At 40.7% G+C, this 19806-nt stretch overlaps 1 long non-coding RNA gene and 1 pseudogene across 1 annotated transcript; one reads left to right on the top strand and one right to left on the bottom strand.

Moving 5' to 3' along the window:
* The first annotated feature begins 1896 nt into the window (after nt 1–1896).
* On the top strand, nt 1897–18491 carry LOC131912624 (chitinase-like protein 3; annotated as a pseudogene).
* LOC131912625 (uncharacterized) lies at nt 9947–15963 on the bottom strand. Its single transcript, XR_009379660.1, has 3 exons — nt 15828–15963; nt 13014–13147; nt 9947–10022 (listed from the first exon to the last, which is right to left on the bottom strand). It is a non-coding gene; the product is annotated as an uncharacterized LOC131912625 (long non-coding RNA).
* Nucleotides 18492–19806: the final 1315 nt, after the last annotated feature.

Here is a 19806-nt window from a genome sequence, read left to right as displayed (position 1 = left end):
ACACTCACATATACACTCCCCTTGCACTCTTTCATAGTTATAATCCATTTTCCTTGAATTGTTGTTATATACATATATGTGTGTGTATTTATACATACATACTCATAAGTACATGAATACAATATGCTTGGTCTGTCTATTGTTACATATACTTTTCAGGACTGACCATTTGGTATTGGACAACCAATTGGTTGGTGTACTGTTCCCTGGGAAATACTATATCTCAGCATTCTTTAGCTAACTGTAGTTCTTTGTCAGGGTTGAGGCTTCATGAGTTTTCCCCCATCCACATTATCATGTTCTATTGGTGTCATTCTTGTTCAGGTCATGTTTTAAGCAGCCATGTTTGTGAGACTTCATGGGTGGAAGTTCTGACATTTCTAGAAGACACAATCTCACATCAAACTCCCTGTTCCTCTGGCTCTTACAATCCTTTAACCCCCTCTCTTGCAATGATCCCTGAGCCTTAGGTGCAGGAATTGTGTTATAGATGTATCAGCAATGGGTCCAACAACTCTACATTTTGATCGACTGTGGTTTTCTATACTGACTGGAAACCTAGTCATGTACCTAGGACTAGTGAAGTAATGAATCTTGGAGGAGAACCTACAACCTCCACTTTACTAAACCAGTAGTATCCTTAACCAAAATTTAAATACCTGTCCTTATACCCACAGATAAATGTTGTCTTCCCCTTCTCCTCAAGGAAATTTTTCTTTGAAATAGACAGAAACCATTACATAAGACATAGTTATTGTAGCAGAATAGATACATTTTAATTTTCAAATGTATCAAATGATGAAAGGAGCCTGGATTCATAGTAACTCTGATGGGGTACAAGGAGGCCATACATTTGCCTACTACTTGAGTTCTAGATATTATCACAAGTCATAAGCTGTACAGACAACATGGGCTAGAGTACATAGAAGGATTAAGAGGAAGGGCATCAATGAATGATAAAGACAGAGTCTGATCTGAACTTTGAATTCTATGATTGGGGTAGAAAGTAAGATGTGAGAGGATGTAACAGCTTGAGCAGAGGCACGCAAATTATGTTGAGGTATTAAGCACACCATTTTAACTAAAACAGAAATTTAATGTAAGATCATACTAGAAGATGGTGTTTGGGAAGACTATAATGAATTAATTTCTATTTTTAAAACTCAAGAAATAATCAGGTAACAAGTATTTCTAGTAAAAGAGACATTTCAATACCATCATCTTAATGTATTGGCAACTGCAAATCTTTTTCAATGACTCTTGGATGTCAATTTATGCTACAGAATACTAAGAGGGTAGAAGCCTGAGAAGGAACATTTCAGGGTCCATACATTCTTAAATAAATTTATCTTATAACCATTACTGGAATTCATTCCAAAGAACAAGTGTGCACACAATATTCAATATTCAAAATGTGGCCCCTAAAGAGTGAAGGTCCATTAGCACTGACCACAAGAGTTACATGCAAATGATTCCAAGAAGAGGGGTTTAAAAACAGAAAAAAAAATTGAAGTGGTTTTATTATTTGTTTTCCTGCAAGAAAATTATTTTATGTCAGGAAAGAAATAAGTACAATAAAACTTAACTGCAATACCTGAGCAGTGCTGTGTGCTTGGGAACTGCCAAAAAATGAAATTAAGGGAATGAGTACTCCCTGTGCTGGTTGTCTCCACCCAACGGCTAAGGCACATCATTGTTTTATCACACAAAACAGGAAAGGTGGTAGCAGTGAGATACTAAAGGAACGGAGTCAGTAGGGGAGGAAAGCTGGGGGTTTACTGTTTAGTCACGTACATCCTAGTAAACACTTTCTGCCTGACAAACCTTGGGATTACCCCAGTCTTAAATTGTTTAAAAAGCCAGCTGAGGCTCTGCTGAAGCAGTGCTGAAGACATCATGAGCAAGCTCATTCTTGTCACAGGTGAGTTGGTAATCAGACATAAAGACTCAATGGTGCCTGTCTTCTTTTGTTCTCAGGATCTGACAACCATGAGGCATCGTCACACTACAGTTCTATGCATTACTGTTCTTCTTTCATCATTTCAAATTTTCTTCCATCATTCAGGAAGTCTGGTTTTCCTAACCTCACAGCTGTGATAACTCTTCTGCCTTCACTGATGACACAGGCATATCCTGAAAAGAGGCTCATTTTTAACAATACTTTTCTGCTGGTTCCCGTTTTTGTCCACACATTCATATTCCTATACTATCTGCCTTTAATTGGCATTATATTTATTTACTTATTTGCTAGAACTAGCTTTTACAGAGAAGAAAATCAGTAGAAACTTAAGATGCAGCTATCCTAGTTGTCTTTATTCTACTGTTTTCAGATTTATTACTCATTTATCCTCCATAGGTCTGCTGCACTGATGAAGTAAAAGTGTTGCTCACAGACAACCATTCAGAGAGATTTATTCGGTAGTGGTTTTGAGCCAAGTCATTGAAATCTTCCTAGTTGCTCTAAATTTGTGCTTTGTAAACTTGTTTAAGCTTCAGAAACTTTTTCAGATGAACACTGAAGCTCAACACATAAAAGACTCGGAAGTGGTCTGGTTACATGATGGTGGTTCAGGCCTATCATTCCAGCTATCAAGAGACATGGGAGAAGGTTCTCTAGTTCAAGGCTGGTCTGGGCTAATTAGTAAGACATGCTGTCTCAAAACCTGCTCTGTTGAAGCCAATGAGAGGTGCCTGGAACTTCACATCTTTGTTCCTCTAGCAAGGTCTCTTCAAAGATGCTTCAAACAACTCAGACTGTGGGAATACTGTTCTCTGCTTTGGTGGATGGCTTGACTGTCAGAAGGCTGGGCTCAAACTCTGGGAGGTGACACACAGTCTAAAGGGGTGATTACTAAGTAAAGGAAACTGAAGTAATTTCAGACAGTATTAGTTCTGTGAACTTTACATTCAGTAACAATTAATTAGGACACAGAAAGTGGACAAGGATGGCCATTGCCATTTTCCACTAAATCATATGAGTAGATTGAAATGTTTATTCACTGAAAATGCCACCCCTTGAAATGGCTGTAAAGTTTCACTTGGGCTGTTCCAATCTATGGCCAGTAGACTGGCCCTACTGTGTTGGAGTTTGATACTCAAGGATTCAGGCAAATGTTTCACAGTAAATGTTTGTTCTCTCTATCTCTCTATGTTTGTCACTTCTGCTGAATTCTCAGCTGGGTATGTCATGATTTCACATTTTATTGTTTACAAAACCTATTCCCACCATAAGCCTCAAATCTCTAAGAGTTACTTAATGTACTTTCTTCTTATTTGGGATTTTTAAATTAAACTCTCATATGACTTTATTTGAAAAAGTTGTCAAGAGATAAACCAATGAGGGAAAGAGACAGAATTTCACTGTTGGGAGTTGACTATTTCAGCTCAGCTATCAGCATCAACCTCTGTGGTATGCCCACCTTAGCATTAACAAGCCAGCTCGTGCAGAGCATCACAGAAACAGTGGCATGCCATCTAACTAGTCTTCTAACTTATCCAAGATTCAAAAATGAGTGTCGCGGTTACAATAATCAACTTCAAGTCAGTGCCTGGTGTCTAAATTGCAATGTCTGGACTCAGGTTAAATTATCGCTTCCCAGGGAACAGGTGCCTGAGGCCCAGCAAGGGAAAGAGGCAGGGCCAACCGTCAAAAGAGTTCTTGCCATCTACATCAGGCCACTGTTCTTGCTCACCGTCCACAGGTTCTTCCTACCAGCTGATGTGCTACTAAAATAATGTGGCCCGGAACAGGCCAAGACTGGAAAGTTTCAGTCCTGCTGATATTGACCCCTGCCTGTGTTTTTACCTCATCTATGCCTTTGCTAGTGTGCAGAACAACAAGATCACCCTGAAAAGCATGAATGACTTCACTGACTACCAAGCTTTAAACGCCCTAAAAAGCAGGTCAGAGAATGGCAGCAGAGCTGTCTGATTTTGCGTCTCTTGCATTGATAGTTGCCACATATAAATACTTCTTTCAATGTAGCTCAGAATCCATGGGTTTGGGATGAGGACCCAGCCAATGTCATCAGTTTTTATTGAAATAATTACATATAATTATTACACATGTGAGTTTTGAATGTTGCCTACATTTTAGAATGGTTCATGACCTCACTAACATATCTTTACTTCACACACTTACCTTTTTTGTGGTGAATATTTTTTACATAAAGCTCTCTTGAAATTTTTCTTCCAGCCTCACTGAATTTTTTATTAAAATATTCTTGAATATTTTCAATTTTTTAGTGAAAATAAATTCTTCTCTCATACAATACATCCTGACCAGTTTCACTTCCTTCCACTCCTTTCAGCTCTCCTACATCTCCCCTCTCCCTCAGATCCATTCCTCCTCTGTTTCCTCTTCAGGAAAGAACAGGCCTCCAAGAGACAACAGTCAAATGAGACAAAGTGGGATGCAATAAGACAAGACAAAAGCCCTCATATTGAAGCTGGACAGAGCAGCCCAATAGGAGGAAAAGATTCCCAAGAGCAGCCAAAAGAATCAGAAATATACATGCTCCCACTGTTAGGAGTCCCACAAAAGACACCAAGCTAGCAGCCATAACATAACACATATGGTGAAGACCCAAGCAGGCTGTGCTTGCTGCTTCAGTCTCTGTGAACCCATGTGAGCCCATGTGAGCCCATGTGAGCCCATGTGAGCCCATGTGAGCCTATATGGGCCCATGTGAGCCCATATGAACCCTTCTTAATTGATTCAGTGGGTCATGTTCTTTCTCCTGGTGTCCTTCATAACCTCTGACTCCTATAATCTTTCCTCTCCCTCTTTCTGGGGATTCCCTGATCTCCTAGGGGAGGGATCCAAAGGAAACTTCCAGTTTAGACTCTCTCTGCATAATATCTGGTGGTGGGTCTCTTCACTTGCCCCCATCTGCTGCCAGAAAAAGCTTCTATGATAACAACTGGATAATGCACCAACCTAGGATCTTATCCATTGGTGGACACTTGATGGGATTCCATATCTTGGATCTTATTATTCAATGTTATGAATACTATCTGAGTGCTGTATCTTCAAGACACTGATTTCATTTTCTTTGAATAGTGATGTTGACAAATCATGTGCAATCTGTCTGTATTTTGTGAGGAATCTACACAGTGCTCTCTCTAGGGCTTTTGTTATTTGTGTTTAAGTCAATAGTATTTTGGTAATTCTTTATACATCCTTGAGGTATTAGTTACCTTTTGATGTTAGCCATTCTAACAGGTGTTAGGTGATAAGTCAATGTGGTTACAACCTGAATAGCTCTGATTAGCAATGGTGTTTAGGGTTTTTGTGTTTGTTCACTTGTTTGTTTTCATACACATACTCTTAGGCTTTTGCCTTCTTTGAGAAATGTCTAATCAAATTTTTTTTCTCATTTTTAAATGATGATTTCTCTTCCAATTCCTGATTTTTTGAATGCTAACTCTTTCTCAGATGTATGGATTACAAATATTTTCTCCCATTCTAAAGTTCATGGGTAGTTTTATTCATTTTCATTTCTTTTGAAGTAATCATAGAGAGTAACTGGTTTCATTATGGCAACTCACACATTTACACCATAATATTTTGTGTATATTTATTCATGTCCTTCCTCCTTTTCTCTCCCATTCTCTCTCTCCCATTTTCTCTGTCTCTCTCCCATTTTCTCTCTCTCTCTCTCTCTCTCTCTCTCTCTCTCTCTCTCTCTCTCTCTTTCTCTCTGATCTTTGTCCCCCCACTAAGTAGTCCACCTTCTACTTTCATGTCTCTTGTATTCTATTATTTCCATTTTTCTCTGTCCCTTAAATTTTTTTCCTACATTCATAGTCACATTTCTACTTTTTTCTTTTTCCATTTCTGTGTGTATGGTGTGTGAGTGTAAGTGGGTGTTTATATGCATGCCTTTATGTGTATTACCACACGTGTGTGAGTGTACATGTGAATGTCCATGCATGTGGAGACCCAAGGCTGAAGCAAGTCTCTCAATTAAACCCAAAGCTCACCCATATGCCTTTTCTCCCTAGCCAGCTTGCTCCAGGGATCCCTTTCTGCCTTCTGAGGCTGGAATTACAGGCTAGCCACTAAGCCTACCTGGAATTCATGGGATCTAAAGATCCAAACTTTCTCTGCAATTTCTTTAAAAACATAAATATCTCGTCAACCTCATTTATGTTTTTAACACACACACACAGAGAGAGAGAGTCCACATATGAGAGAAAAATGTGAGGTAAAAAATCTAATTGATTATATATTCAAACTTTGATTTCTCGAATTTTGAGCAGTTATGGTAAAAGTAGATAGTGCCATAAATATCTACCCTGGAACACATAAAACAGGATACGTTCAAACAAGTATATGGATGTTTCCAATTTCAGTCATAGAAATCTCTGTTATAAAAAAATTATTGCAAAAAAATTATTGCTAAAATTTTCATAGATCAGTTATACGGCTTTTCATATGAGGGCTCATATTCTTTTCTTTATTATATTTTCATTATTAAAAATTTTAAATATATTTTGATCATATTCTTCCCTTCCCCCAAATCCTTCCAGATCTTCTCCCCCCTCCCTGCCTACCCAATTTTTTCTTTTTCAAAAATAAAAATACAACAACCCCCCAAAAAACACCAAGAAAACAAAATAAAACACCCAAAAAAATCAAACTGTAACCAAATAAAAAACTGTGGATTCCATTACATGCTGGTCAACTACTCATGAACATGAGGCCTGTACTAGAGTGGTTGATGTACTCAGATATTTCTGTGTAAGAGAAAACTGATGTTCCCTCTCCCAGCAGATATAATGACAGCTCAGTTGTTAACCTTTACCCTAGCGGCTAAGTTTTCATTCATTCATTCATTTTTAATATAACAAGATAAAACAAAAGCTTATATCAAAGTTGGACAGGACAGACCAAGAGAAGGAAAATAGCACAAGAGAAGGCACAAGAGCCAGAGACTCACTGGTTTGCACACTCGGGAATCCCGTAAGAACAATAAACACAGAGGATCTGGTGCAGACCCATGCAGGCCCTGTGCATGTTTCTTCAGCCTCACTGAGTTCGTATGAGCTTTGCTCATTTTGATTTAGAGGGTCTTGTTTTCTTGGTGTCCTCCATCCCCTCTGGCTCTTACATACTTCCACGCCCTCTTCCATAGGGTTCCCTGAGCTCTGAGGGGAGGGATTTGATGGAGACATCCCATTTAGGGCTGAGTGTTCCAAGGTCTCTCGCTCTCTGCATAATGTCTGACTGTGGGTTTCTGTGTTTGTTCCCACCTGCTTTGGGAGTAAGCATCTCTGATGATGGCTGAACATGGTGTTGGTCTATGAATATAGCAGAATATCATTAGGAGTCATTTATCACTATTTTTTTCTTCTTTTATATCAGTATTGTTTGGTTTTACCCTAGATCCCTGAGCTATCTCGTCTCAGGTTCTTGGTTACCTGTCAGTGTTGGTAAGAGTTCCATCTCATAGAGGGGGCCTTAAGTCAGATCCATTATTAGTTCGTTACTCCCACAAGCTTGAGGCCATCATTGCCCTAGCTTATCTTGCAGGCAGTACACCATTATAGATAAAGTGTTTGTGGCTGGATTGACGTTTACATTTCTCTTTTTGAGAGTGTGCAGAGTACATTCCTGTACCAAAAATGCTGCAATATAAGGGGTGAAGGTTCTATGTAGGCACCAGTTAGACATCTCCATGTTCAATAAGTTGTGTAGCTGTTGTCTTCAGCAATGAGGTCTTGCTGTCAGTTTGTGGAGAGCCTGGGTTGTTTGAGGATTCTTGTAGGGCTCCTTTGGCCAACAACTCAATAGATATAACCCAATCCTGGTATTGGGAGCTTCATTTAGTGACAAGAGATGGTCAGTTGGGACACCCCCATTATTCAGCAATTTCATTTAAATTGCCTTCACATATGTGTATATTTTAGGAATTTTCTACTGTATTAGGTTTCCATACTACCACTCAAAATGCCCCTTAATTTTAGCTGTCTCTCCCTTTATTCCTTTCTACAAGCCCCTGTTCTCTTCCCCTCCCCATGTGATCCTCTCATTCCAGCCTCCCATCCATAACTCTCTATGCTATTTTCCTTTCCTAATGAGATATATTCTCTGTAGTCCCTTGCTCTATCCCTACCATCTGTGGGTCTACAGATTAAGAATTTAGTTTTATTCTGTCATAGCTTGGCTAGGATTAACTTCACATATAATATCCACATATAAGCAAATACATACCATATTCATTTTCCTGAGTCTGAGATACCTCATTCAGTGATTTTTTTCGGGTTCCATCCATTTGCCCGAAAATTCCATTATGTCTTTTTTTTAACTCCTGAGTTCATAATTTCATTCTCTATCTCTATCTCTATCTCTATCTCTATCTCTATCTCTATCTCCAGAATTATTTCAGTTTATTCTTGAATTTGTTGTCTGTGCTTTGGGGACCATATCTTAAAAGTTACTGCCCAGGCCACTCTCCAAGAGCTCTCCTCATATTTTCTTCTAGTACTTTGATAGTTTCAAATCTTGTGTTCAGCTCTTTAATCCACTCTGAGTTGATTTTTGGATACTGTATGGGACATCAGTCTAACCCCTTTGTTCTTCTGCATGTGGACAAGATGGTACATTTCTAGTAAACCTTGGTACATGATGCTGACCAGTCTAGGAGCTATGTGTTAAGTAGCAAGGATGTAGACAATCTGTCACATCACTACTATGATTAGCACGTGAAAAATAGGGGCTATGTTTCTTCCTTTCATTGTCTTATTTGGAGAGTTTGTGGGGAAAAGGAACTCCAACCAACCTCTGCTACTTATATCAGGAAACAAGAAGTAGATGATATTAGAATTTAGATATCACTGGGCCTACAAATTGAACAATTTGATGTATTCTAATAGAGTTCTTCATTGTGTAAAACAAACAATAAGGCCTCATATCTAGTAATTAGCAGATTCGTTCAGTTCAACCACATCAGCAAGAAGGAAGAGTCAGGTGACTTCTCCCAATGTAATGGCACTATCGTGAGTGCAGCAGGATGAACAGATGCTATATCCCAAGCTGGAAGTAAACTCCTTTACCAGGCTTTGTGCCAAGTGTGGCCCACACAGTTCTTGCAACAAAACTGCATGGACCACTTAAAAAAACAAAAACAAAAACAAAAACAAAACATACAGACCTACCCTAGCACACAAAATCAGAATCTCTAAGAAAGGTGCAATAAACCTAGAATTTTCTTATAGGAGTTGATGTTCATAGTCAGTATTCTCAAGAATGTGTGTAATTCTAGCCTGACAAATTTATGCTGTTGTGAAGGAGGCTGGGAAAATAATAATGTCCAAACAATATTTATTATTTTATCCAATGGAAGAGAATATGGGCTGATTATACTTTAAGTTATAGACACCATAATTATTGTCAGTCACTACCCTAAAATAAAAAACAAACACAATTCTACAATTCAGATTTTCCTCAAGGACTTGAATTACAATTATGATAAATTTTTTAAAAAGAGAAAGTTTATGGTAATGGAAGAAAATTGTGCTAATGTGTGTCATATCATGTCAGGACAATACTGAGTAATACCAGCTGTATTAACTAACAAAGCTCTTTTAAATAGGGGGCCATGGATTTTTAAAATCATTTTTATCTTTTGCTTTTAAGGAACATTCAGCTGAAAACCCTCCTGGCCATTGGAGACTGGGACTTTGGACCTGCCCCATAAGTTCTCTCTAGAAAGCCACTTTTTCATTCACTGAACTGAAAGCAAGCAAGCCCAGCACAGCCCCTACTGCAGTACTTCACAGCATCAGAGAAGCTGTTGAAGGGATCCAATGAGTGAACTGTTAACTCTGTCCATTGACTGGAACCTTACTTCTAAGCAGAACATAGTGAAAAGATTACTATGATATCAAATGGTCAAATTCAAGTGGGTATTCAAATACAGCACCCTTTGAGCATTAGTTACCTGCTTCCAGAGTACTTCTACCTAAGGTATTTCAGGGTCACAATGGCTCAGGAAGGTCTTGTACAACTTCTTTGTCTGTTGGAGAAGGGAAATCAAAAGTCTACTCATAAATAAGACTCTTAGAGAGCACATGAACTTGGAGGGTATTTGAAGACAACACGGTAAGTTGTCATGGCTGGCTATCTAAAGAAACAAAGATAATTTGGGGAACTCTCCAGAGGCTGTCCGACAATATGGAAATAAAAGGGATAACAGCACAGAGGGGATGCTGAGATCTGAGGCTGACAAGAGTAGCGATTGCAAAGGGATGCTGGGACAAAAAGAGGAGCAAGCGTTCATCAGATTGAGGCATCCTAGTGAAGGGCTCAGAGGTAGACTTTGGGCTGTAAAGTGCTTTTATTCCAATGTGTTGATGTCGGAGAGGCCTTACTCTGCCTTCTTTTGGACTCTCTCAGGTTCAGTGCCATGGTCTCCACTCCTCACAACCGCCGGACTTTCATTAACTCGGCCATCAAATTCCTGCGCCAGTATGGATTTGATGGGCTGAACCTGGACTGGCAGTTCCCTGGGTCTCATGGGAGCCCTACTAAGGACAAGCATCTCTTCACTGTCCTCGTGCAGGTAGGGAAGCAGGAAAAGCATTAGTGTCTTCAGCTCTAAAAGATTCAAAGTCTGTTCTTTCCAAGGAGAACTGGGAGGTTACAGAGTAAAACCAAACTCAACTGAATTTAGAAGTACAGAATCTTAGCATTACGAAGACCGGGCTGTATTACATACCCCTTCCACAATTACATTCCAGATGTCTCATATTGTTTTAGGAATGATGGTTCAGATTCACATTTAATGAGTGTTTTAATTCTTTGCGGATACCATACATTGATTTTGACCATATCTTCCTCTCACTCATCTTCTCCCAAATCCACCTCTGATTTCACACACACACACACACACACACACACACACACACACACACACAACTCCAATTAGAGTTGTCTAGGCACCCTTGGTTGTACAGCCATTGACTGGAGCATGCCCCACCTATCAGGGGCCACACCCTTAAAGAAAGTTAACTTTTCCTGGAAATTATCAATTACTAATAATTCCTTCACTAGGAATGGAATTTCTTGATAACCTCCCCACTCTATGCTGGTGTTTTGTCTGGTTGAACTTGCACAGATCTTTGTGTATTAAGTGCTCTATGATAAAAGTACCATGAGTATTATGATCTTTGTTCTACAGATAAGTAACTAAGTATATATGATAACTGCCTGTGTTATCTGACAACAGAATTCAATGCCAGGAATAATTACATGACACAATCTGTTGTTATTAGAGTAACACATGCTCTGTAGCACATATTGGGTTTAGGCTTCGAATAAGAATAAGGCAAAATCTTTGGCTTCAAAGAACTATGAGGCAGAAGACTAAAACATAACCAGCAATTGCAGATACATGATTATGATAAATGTCATGATAAAGGTCCAGAATACAAAAGAAACCCAGAGAAATTTGTGTGAAGCAGAATTAGAAAGACCTTACCCCACCGGGCGGTGGTGGCACACGCCTTTAATCCCAGCACTCGGGAGGCAGAGCCAGGCGGATCTCTGTGAGTTCGAGGCCAGCCTGGGCTACCAAGTGAGTCCCAGGAAAGGCACAAAGCTACACAGAGAAACCCTGTCTCGAAAAAAAAAAAAAAAAAAAAAAAAAAGCTTACCCCAGTAAGAACCGCTCAGTCTTAGTCTTGGAAAAACAATGGTGTTCCTCAATTAGGTCAGAATGGGCAGGCCCCAAATGAAGACACAGAGATCAATGATCAAGTGATTAGGAAAAAGAGTATGAGTTTGCACAGGTAACAAGCATCTGACCGTGTGGGTCCTTAGCTGAAGGATCAGGAATTCTCCCTCGAGATAATTGGGAATGCTGAGAAGGACTGTACACAGTAGAGAAATATGACCAAACGTTTGGGTCTGACTTACTGTTCGGACATTAACCACAAACAAGTAGAGTCGTCAGGCCAAGTTCCAGTGGAAGGTACCGGCGTCAGAGGGAAGCAGCGCTTCTACACTGGGGAAGGAGGGCTTTACAAAGAGACGTTTGAAGATAGACGTCAGTAGGACCTGGAGATAATTTCTAGTACAAAATATAGAAGATCCCCAGTTTTCTGCCTTAAAGGGCTGTGTGGGCATAAATGGGTTAGTTAAGATGATAAATGCAGCAAAAGAGTAGGTTTAGAGCAGGAGAATTGATTCCTTTACACCCGAACATGGGGACTGTGACGTATCTGAATGGCCAGGATGCATCGGATGAATGCAAATCCAGAGCTCGTGGGAAAGAACTTGACTTGATGAACTTGTGTTGTCAGCAGGAGGGATGATCACCAAGCAAAAATGAATAGATTATGAAATCAAAGATGACAGACGGCTTTTATTTATTCCCATTCTTTACTTCTATTTTCTACTCCTTTAGGGCAGAATCTCTACCACTGTCCTATACCCACACCAACAGATTATTTCCATATTGTCAGGCAGCCTCTGGAGAGTTTCAATACTATATAATTCACTAACTCAGTTTACTTTTGTCTGATAACTATAATTACCAGACACAGTAACTCCATTCCTTTGTTTTTGTTTGTATTTATTCTTTGGTAATTTCATACATAAATCAATGTACTTAGATCATATTCATCACCTCCCCCACCGCTACCCCCTTTCAATTCTTCCCGGACTTCCCTCATGTCACTCCCAACTTCAGGGTTTCTGTTTAAAGAGGCCAATGACCGCTGCTCAGATTTGCATGTGTGTATGGCGCCATCTACTGGAGAATAGGCAAACTACCATGGGCCAAACCGCTCAGGAAAACTGATTCTTTTTCCCACTGTAGCCATTAGCTCCTCACCTAAGGGTAAGACCCCTTGAGACCCTTCCCTCTCTATAATGAAGTGTTGATTAGCTTGATCTTGTGCCATTCTTGTGGAGACAACCACAACTGTTGTGAATTTGTGGGTACAACAGCCCTATTGTAGCCAGAAGGCATTTTCTCAGCCATCTCCCCCAACCTCTGGCTCACCGGTTTTTTCTCCAATGTTCCCTGAGTCTTGGGGAAGTGGAGTGTGATCCAGATAGCCTATTTAGAGCAGGACACTCCACCAGTTGTGAGTCTGTATTAACTGTCATTTGCTGCATAATGGGAGCTGCTCTAGTCTGTGGGTACAAGGATAAGTTATTTAGGAGGCAGTTCAATACTAGGAACACAGTATTTGCAGGGCCTATGACTCCCCAGCTCACAGGTTGTTGGCCAGACTTACAGTACTAGGCATGAATTCCCCTCCATGGAGCAGGAATTAAGCTCATTAGAAAGGTGTCGATCACCCCCATACTATCCAGGCCTGTATTGCACTAGTTGACATATCTTTTCAGGCCAGTTGTTACTGTAGCTCACACAGGTCACAGCTGGTACAATTTCTGGTGGTTTTTCTTCCCCACCAGCCTTCCAAGTACCTTCTGGCTCCGTGAAAGCTAGCCGGCAGGGAGGGGGCTTCCAGGTCAGCTCCAGATTGACTTTTCTATATCCTTTGGTCGAAGTGTATGATGTTCTTATCGATAGGCTCTCACCATAAAGTTCTAGTGGGTAACCCACAGCAATGTTAACAGCCTGTGTTGTCCTGGGGGTCTGCAGGACCCCCCGCCCCCCTGACCAATGACTTGAAGTCTAGTATACCACATCTGGCCCTGGGCTTTTTTTGTTTGATAACCTATGGCTTCTGGAAAGAGCTTTACACCATCCCCGATGTAGGTAACTCCAATTAAGGTTTTTCAATAAACATGTTTTAGGTTTCCTACTATATTATATTAGATAGTAGGAATATAACCTATTATAAAATAGTGGATTTCCCTATGGTTTTGTCAAACATTCTTAGTGTTAGTTATCCTTCCTCTTACCCCTACTGTATTCTACACTAACCTCCCACTCCACACTTAAACCCTCCCCATTGTTCCCTTTTCCCCCTCCAGACTATCTGTTGTCTACTATCCTATCCCCCCCTTTAAGCTCTTTCTTCATTCCCTGTACCCCAATGGCCCCTTTCTGGTTTCCTGGCTTCTACAGACTATCTCTATTTTTAATTGAAGCATGCCTCCAGCCCACTACAACAGCACAATATAAAAGCACGTGCCTGCAATATATGGGGTTAATATTTCAAGACAGCTCTAACACCCTTCTTATAATGCCTCATCGTCGAGTAAAATGTCCTAGTCACTCGATCACTTGCACACATGGCAATTTCTGTGAGCATTCTGTTGGAAGATGACCTGGCACTCGGAAATAAGGCAACTGTAAGAGTTGACCCCAGTGCTTCATGTAAGATTAAAGTCACATAATGAAGAGGTAGATTACCATCTGGCACTGACTACAAGTCACTCAGTCATTACCTCCTTCTCCCTTAGGTAGCTTTGCATTTCATGCAATGAGATGTTGGTTCCCTGACGTACTTCAACTATTGAAAAAGGAGAACACTTTCTCTACCACTGAAAGCTCCATTTAGGGAACCGCAGCAAGGGAGGCTTTGAAACGTGGTGATGGTGGCAAAGCTCTCAGTCACCTGGGATCTGGATTTGGGATGACTAACTTTAGGTGGGACATAGTGAAGTTTCTCAAACCCCATGAATATTAAATGACTATTAATACCACCTGTTCTACTGACTGTTGAGATGGTGACAGAATAAGGTAAAACAAAATGTGAAAGGGATTTTTTAAAAATACATACTCATGTTATCAGGAGAGCTGAAATGAACTTGTGATATACTTACTGTACTATCTTAATATTCTGTAGGAAATGCATGAAGCTTTTGAACGGGAAGCCTTTGAGAACAATTGCTCCAGGCTGGTGATCACTGCCACAGTAGCTGGTGTCATCACCACCATCCGCTCTGGCTATGAGATCCTCCAACTGTCACAGTAAGTGGTCTACCATATTCTGAAATCTTCATCCTTGGGATGCTTTGCTGCCCATGGACTTTGTTTATAGGCTTTGCAAGGGTGCATTTTCCTGGCATAGATATGACAAATGGCCATCCAAAATTATTTTAAACAGCATCCTTCATCCATAGCTCCCTAGACTACATCCAGGTCATGACCTACAATCTCCATGGCTCCCAAGATGGCTACACTGGAGAAAACAGTCCCCTCTACAAGTCCCTAAATGACATTGGTACCAACACCTTCCTCAATGTGGTAAGACCCTACACAGTTGCAGCCATCAGTTTTCCTGTATCCTGCAGCAACTTGGTCCCAAATAAACACACAGAGGCATATATTAATTATAAAACTGTTTGGCCTGTGGCTCAGGCTTATCATTAACTAGCTCTTACAACTTCATTCAACCCACTTCTATTCATCTATGTTTTGCCACTTGGCTTCATGGCATTACCTGTGTTCCATTACATCTTGCTCCCTTGACAGTGCTCAGCATATCCTCTGACTCTGCCTTTCTTCTCCTTGTCTCTCTGCTTAGATTCCCTGCCTGGCTCTATTCTGCCTTGCCATAGGCCATAGCAGCTTCTTTATTAACCAATGGTAGCAACACATATTCACAGCGTACAGAAAGACCATTCCATAGCACACAGTTGCAAATGCAGACTAGAAATGGTCCAAATTATGAAAGTTTCATCACAAAATTTAAAACATCAAATTTTGAGCATGCAGTATTCTTATATACCTCATTAACTACAACTTCAGGGAAGTATTTTGGAAAGAAAACTAATCAATAATCAACATATAATCTGAGCAGTTAGAACAGGGAACTAACATACCCCAGCACAGGTCACCAGCTACCTAAGGCCTATAGCTAACATGCTGCCACTACAGGATTACATCATGACCTACTGGATTGAAAATGGAGCCGCTCCTGAGAAGCTCATTGTGGGATTCCCAGCATATGGACAAACCTTCACTCTGAGTGACCCCTCCAACACTGGAATTGGCACCCCTACTGCTAGTGCTGGTGTACTAGGGCCCTATACAGAGGAGTCTGGCATCTGGGCCTATTATGAGGTCAGTACATTGTCTGTACAGTGCTCTGTGAACATCAGGCCTGGAGCTGTGCTGTTGCCCAGGAGCTGAGGGATAGAAATCTACTGAATTTTAATGTTCAGTCTGTCCAGTGTCTGCTCTAAGCTCTAAACAGAGTATCATTCTAAATGCTTGAAAGTTTTGTATTTATAGTCTATATTTAATAAAATGAGGAGTAGGTAACAATATATAATAGCCCTTCATGCAACAGACAGCATTCTAAAGTCTGTTTATACGGATAAAGGAGTAAATAAATGTATGTCCCAAATTACTACAGTTCTAAAAATCCAACCCTAAAATATGGACAGTAAATGAGCATTTGAAAAACAGCATGAGCTGAGGGTGTTACTCAGTGGTCTAGCTCTTGCCTTAATTAGTATGGCCTTGGGTTCAATCTCTAGTACCATACACTTTTTAAAAAATGTATCATAGTGTACAATGATACATCATGAATATTTCTGTCCAGTATGGTAATATATATATATATATATATATATATATATATATATATATAAAACTGTAATATCAGCTTTCAGAATGCAGAGATAAAGGAGTCAACAGTTTGAAGTCTGCTATAGACTGAGACTCTATACCAAAAACAAATAAGTAATAAAAAAATGGCTGTGGATGAGGCTCAGTTGCAGAGTACTTATGTAGCATGAGCAAGGCCATGACTTTCATCCCCAGAACCACCAAAAGAAAAATACCTCAAACTTCTTAACTCCAAATAAAATCCACTAGAAAACTAAGGAAAACCCCACTAGACACATATATTAAAGGAAGAAAAAATGAAGTCTACCTTTTTCTCTTGCATGACATAATATTTAAAAGATTTTTGTCTCTTGGCTTTTAAAGATTTGCACCTTCCTTAACGATGGAGCCACTGAGGCCTGGGATGCTGCTCAGGAAGTACCCTATGCTTATCAGAGCAACAAATGGGTTGGCTATGATAATGTTAAAAGCTTTCATATCAAGGTAAAGTCAGTCCTATGGACGTTCTGAGGCCCCAACCCTGAACTTCAAGAAATCAAACAACTATTGTTAACCTCTATCCTTCAACAGGCCAAATGGCTTACACAGAACAACCTGGGAGGTGCCATGCTATGGACCCTGGTGCTTTCTGCAATCAGGGACAGTTCCCTCTGACCTCTGCCCTGAAGAATGCTCTCAGAGTGTACAGTACAAGTATGTAACACCAGGGACATGCCAAGGGTATGCAAATATCCCTCCATCAGCTCAAGGGAAGCCTTGACATGCCTATATCCATTGCCCATGGAGACTCTTCCCACCTCATCCCACTGCTCTTGCCCAAGTGACAGTCACTGAGCTTTTACAAACCCTCAACTTCCATGCTGGGGATGGTATACCTTCTGGGCAAACCAAGAATACCTAGAAGCAGGGTGCAAGTCTGTTAAGTCTTTGGGGTGTGCAACAATCTACAGAAATTGTGCTGACCATCACTATAGGCATCTATGTCTCTATGGGGCTGTTCTTCAATGTCTCACTTACCCCTCTCTGGGGAGATTTATCAGGAAAGCTCAATAGTACTCTCACGTTGCTAGGCAGATTGTTTTTTACATTGGAGCATATTTTTACCTGGATCTTAAAAACTTTTTACTTTACATAGTAGGTACATCCACAAGTATGTTTTAATGAGTTAAAAGGAGAAAAAAATACTTTTTTCATTTGTAAGCAAAGTTTTCCTGTCCTGGCTACCCAGTCCCAAATAAACACACAGAGGCTTATATCATTTACAAATGCTCAGCCAATAGCTCAGACTTGTTACTAGCTCTTACATTTAAATTAACTCATTTCTATTCATCTATGTATTGCCACTTGGCTCGTGGCTTTACCTATCCTCTAGCATGTCTTGCCTCCTAGGAAGTTGGCTGGCATCTCTCTGACTCTGCCCTCCTTCTTCCCATCATTCTCAGTTTGGCTTTCCTGCCTAACTTACTGCCCAGCTACCAGCGTGTCAGGTTTTTATTAACCAATGAGAATAATACACATTCACAGTGTACAGGATTATTCCACAGCATTCATTCCAAGTCCAGATGGCTTTGAGGCAAGATAGGAAGACAGGGAAATGTGTGAGGACTTGGGTTGATATAACTTCTTAAATCCTGAGCATAGAATTATCCTCTGATCTAAGCCCTGGTCAAGGCCGCCATGTCCATACTTCTCTTCACCTCCAGCAGAAGCCTGCCTTCTCGTGAGGGTCCCTGCTCATCACTTTGTGCTGTGTTTCTCGGGTTGCACAGCCTCTGTTTCAGAAACTTCAGCAAGTAAATGATTCTCTAGAAAGTGGAAGTGGGAGCTGGAAGAGAGGCTCTGAGGCAGTAGATTCTGTGTCACCCATGCCAAGAGAATAATCAAAATGCCTTCTGGCACTTCCCAAGTGGAATCTCATCCCAGCACAATTTCCAAATGGACCTTCTACTCAAATAACCTGTTATGAAAAAACTAGTCAGGAACTTGTCCCTGTCAGCTTTTCCCAGTGTGCTGAAGTCTCCTTTGCACCTTACAAAGGTCGTCTTGAATCTACCTAAAGTACCAAAACAAAATCAACAGTCAAAACATGAGTTCCCTGGGGGTTTCTTGTGATTGGGTGGACGCCTTTGCTCAATGTGGAAATGCCAGCTGCTTCGGGTGAAAGGTGGAAAGACTGTGTGAGAATGTAGTGGAGCCATCACCCTACAGTCTTCCGTCTGCCTGTGTACATCTGCATGCTGGCTGAGACTGTGAGAGGGAGACGGTTAAACTGTTGGTGCACAGGACAAGATGAGGACATTTTCGGGGACGGTCTGTAGCATCATGACCACTTCCAGGAAGGAGCTGCAGTGACTCCTGGACTCACTAGCATAAGCAGCACAGCTCGTCTTGTCCAAGATTGGAAGCTCAGCACATCTTCCTACTTCTGCGGAAGGTCCAGTGCTGCTCCAGTGTTTCCAGGATTGATAACTGCAGTGGGCTCATCATGGAGGGGCATCATGGGGTCTCTGCCCAGAATATGAGCTAGCAGGATCTTAAAAAAAAATGTACTGTACTTAAAAACCATAGTAGTAGCTGCCAGCTGCTGTTACTCCTCACATGGTTGTCTGATTAGCTGGTCATTAGACTCAGTGGAGCAGATTAGATTATCACTTCCTGGAATTCACAACTGAAAACAAGGACTGTTGGTCTGTCTGTCACTAAAGAGTGGCAGAATGTAAGCTCAGGAGCTGTAGAGGACTGAGAAGAGAAAGTTACTCTAAATGCCAAAGCTAGAATGTAGGATCTAGTGAGAGCACTTACCAATAGCTTCACAGCTCCTGATTCTAGCTCCTTTATGAAGCCAGAGGCATTTGTGCCTTTAGAGTCTATAAGACTCCCTTTTAACTATACACTTCTTGTTTGTTCCTTAAAGCACTCAAGTGTGTTTCTCTTACTTACAATTAAAAAATGTTCTCATGTAATAAGAATATAATGGCTCTGGTTTTCTCCAGAACCCACTTTAGACTCACTTTATGTATCAAATTATTTTGGCTTTGTTTCTTGCCTTTTAGAATAGGTTTCCCTGTATAACCCAGACCAGTCTCAATATCCTGGGCTCAGTGATCCTCCTGCCTAAACCTCTGGGGCAGTTGTGACTACAAGCAGATGCCACCACATCCAGCTCAAACTCTAAGTATTGAACATACATTTTCTTACTTAGTCCTCACACAAACCTCTTAAGACAGATACTACTACTTCCTGGGAGAGGAGGCCTGGAGAAGCTTGGTTCCTTGCAAAGCCAGATCCAGACCAGGCAACC

Source organism: Peromyscus eremicus, chromosome 6, assembly GCF_949786415.1.
Source record: "Peromyscus eremicus chromosome 6, PerEre_H2_v1, whole genome shotgun sequence".
Classification (NCBI taxonomy): Eukaryota; Metazoa; Chordata; class Mammalia; order Rodentia; family Cricetidae; genus Peromyscus; species Peromyscus eremicus.
This window is presented reverse-complemented; position numbering and strand designations above follow the sequence as displayed.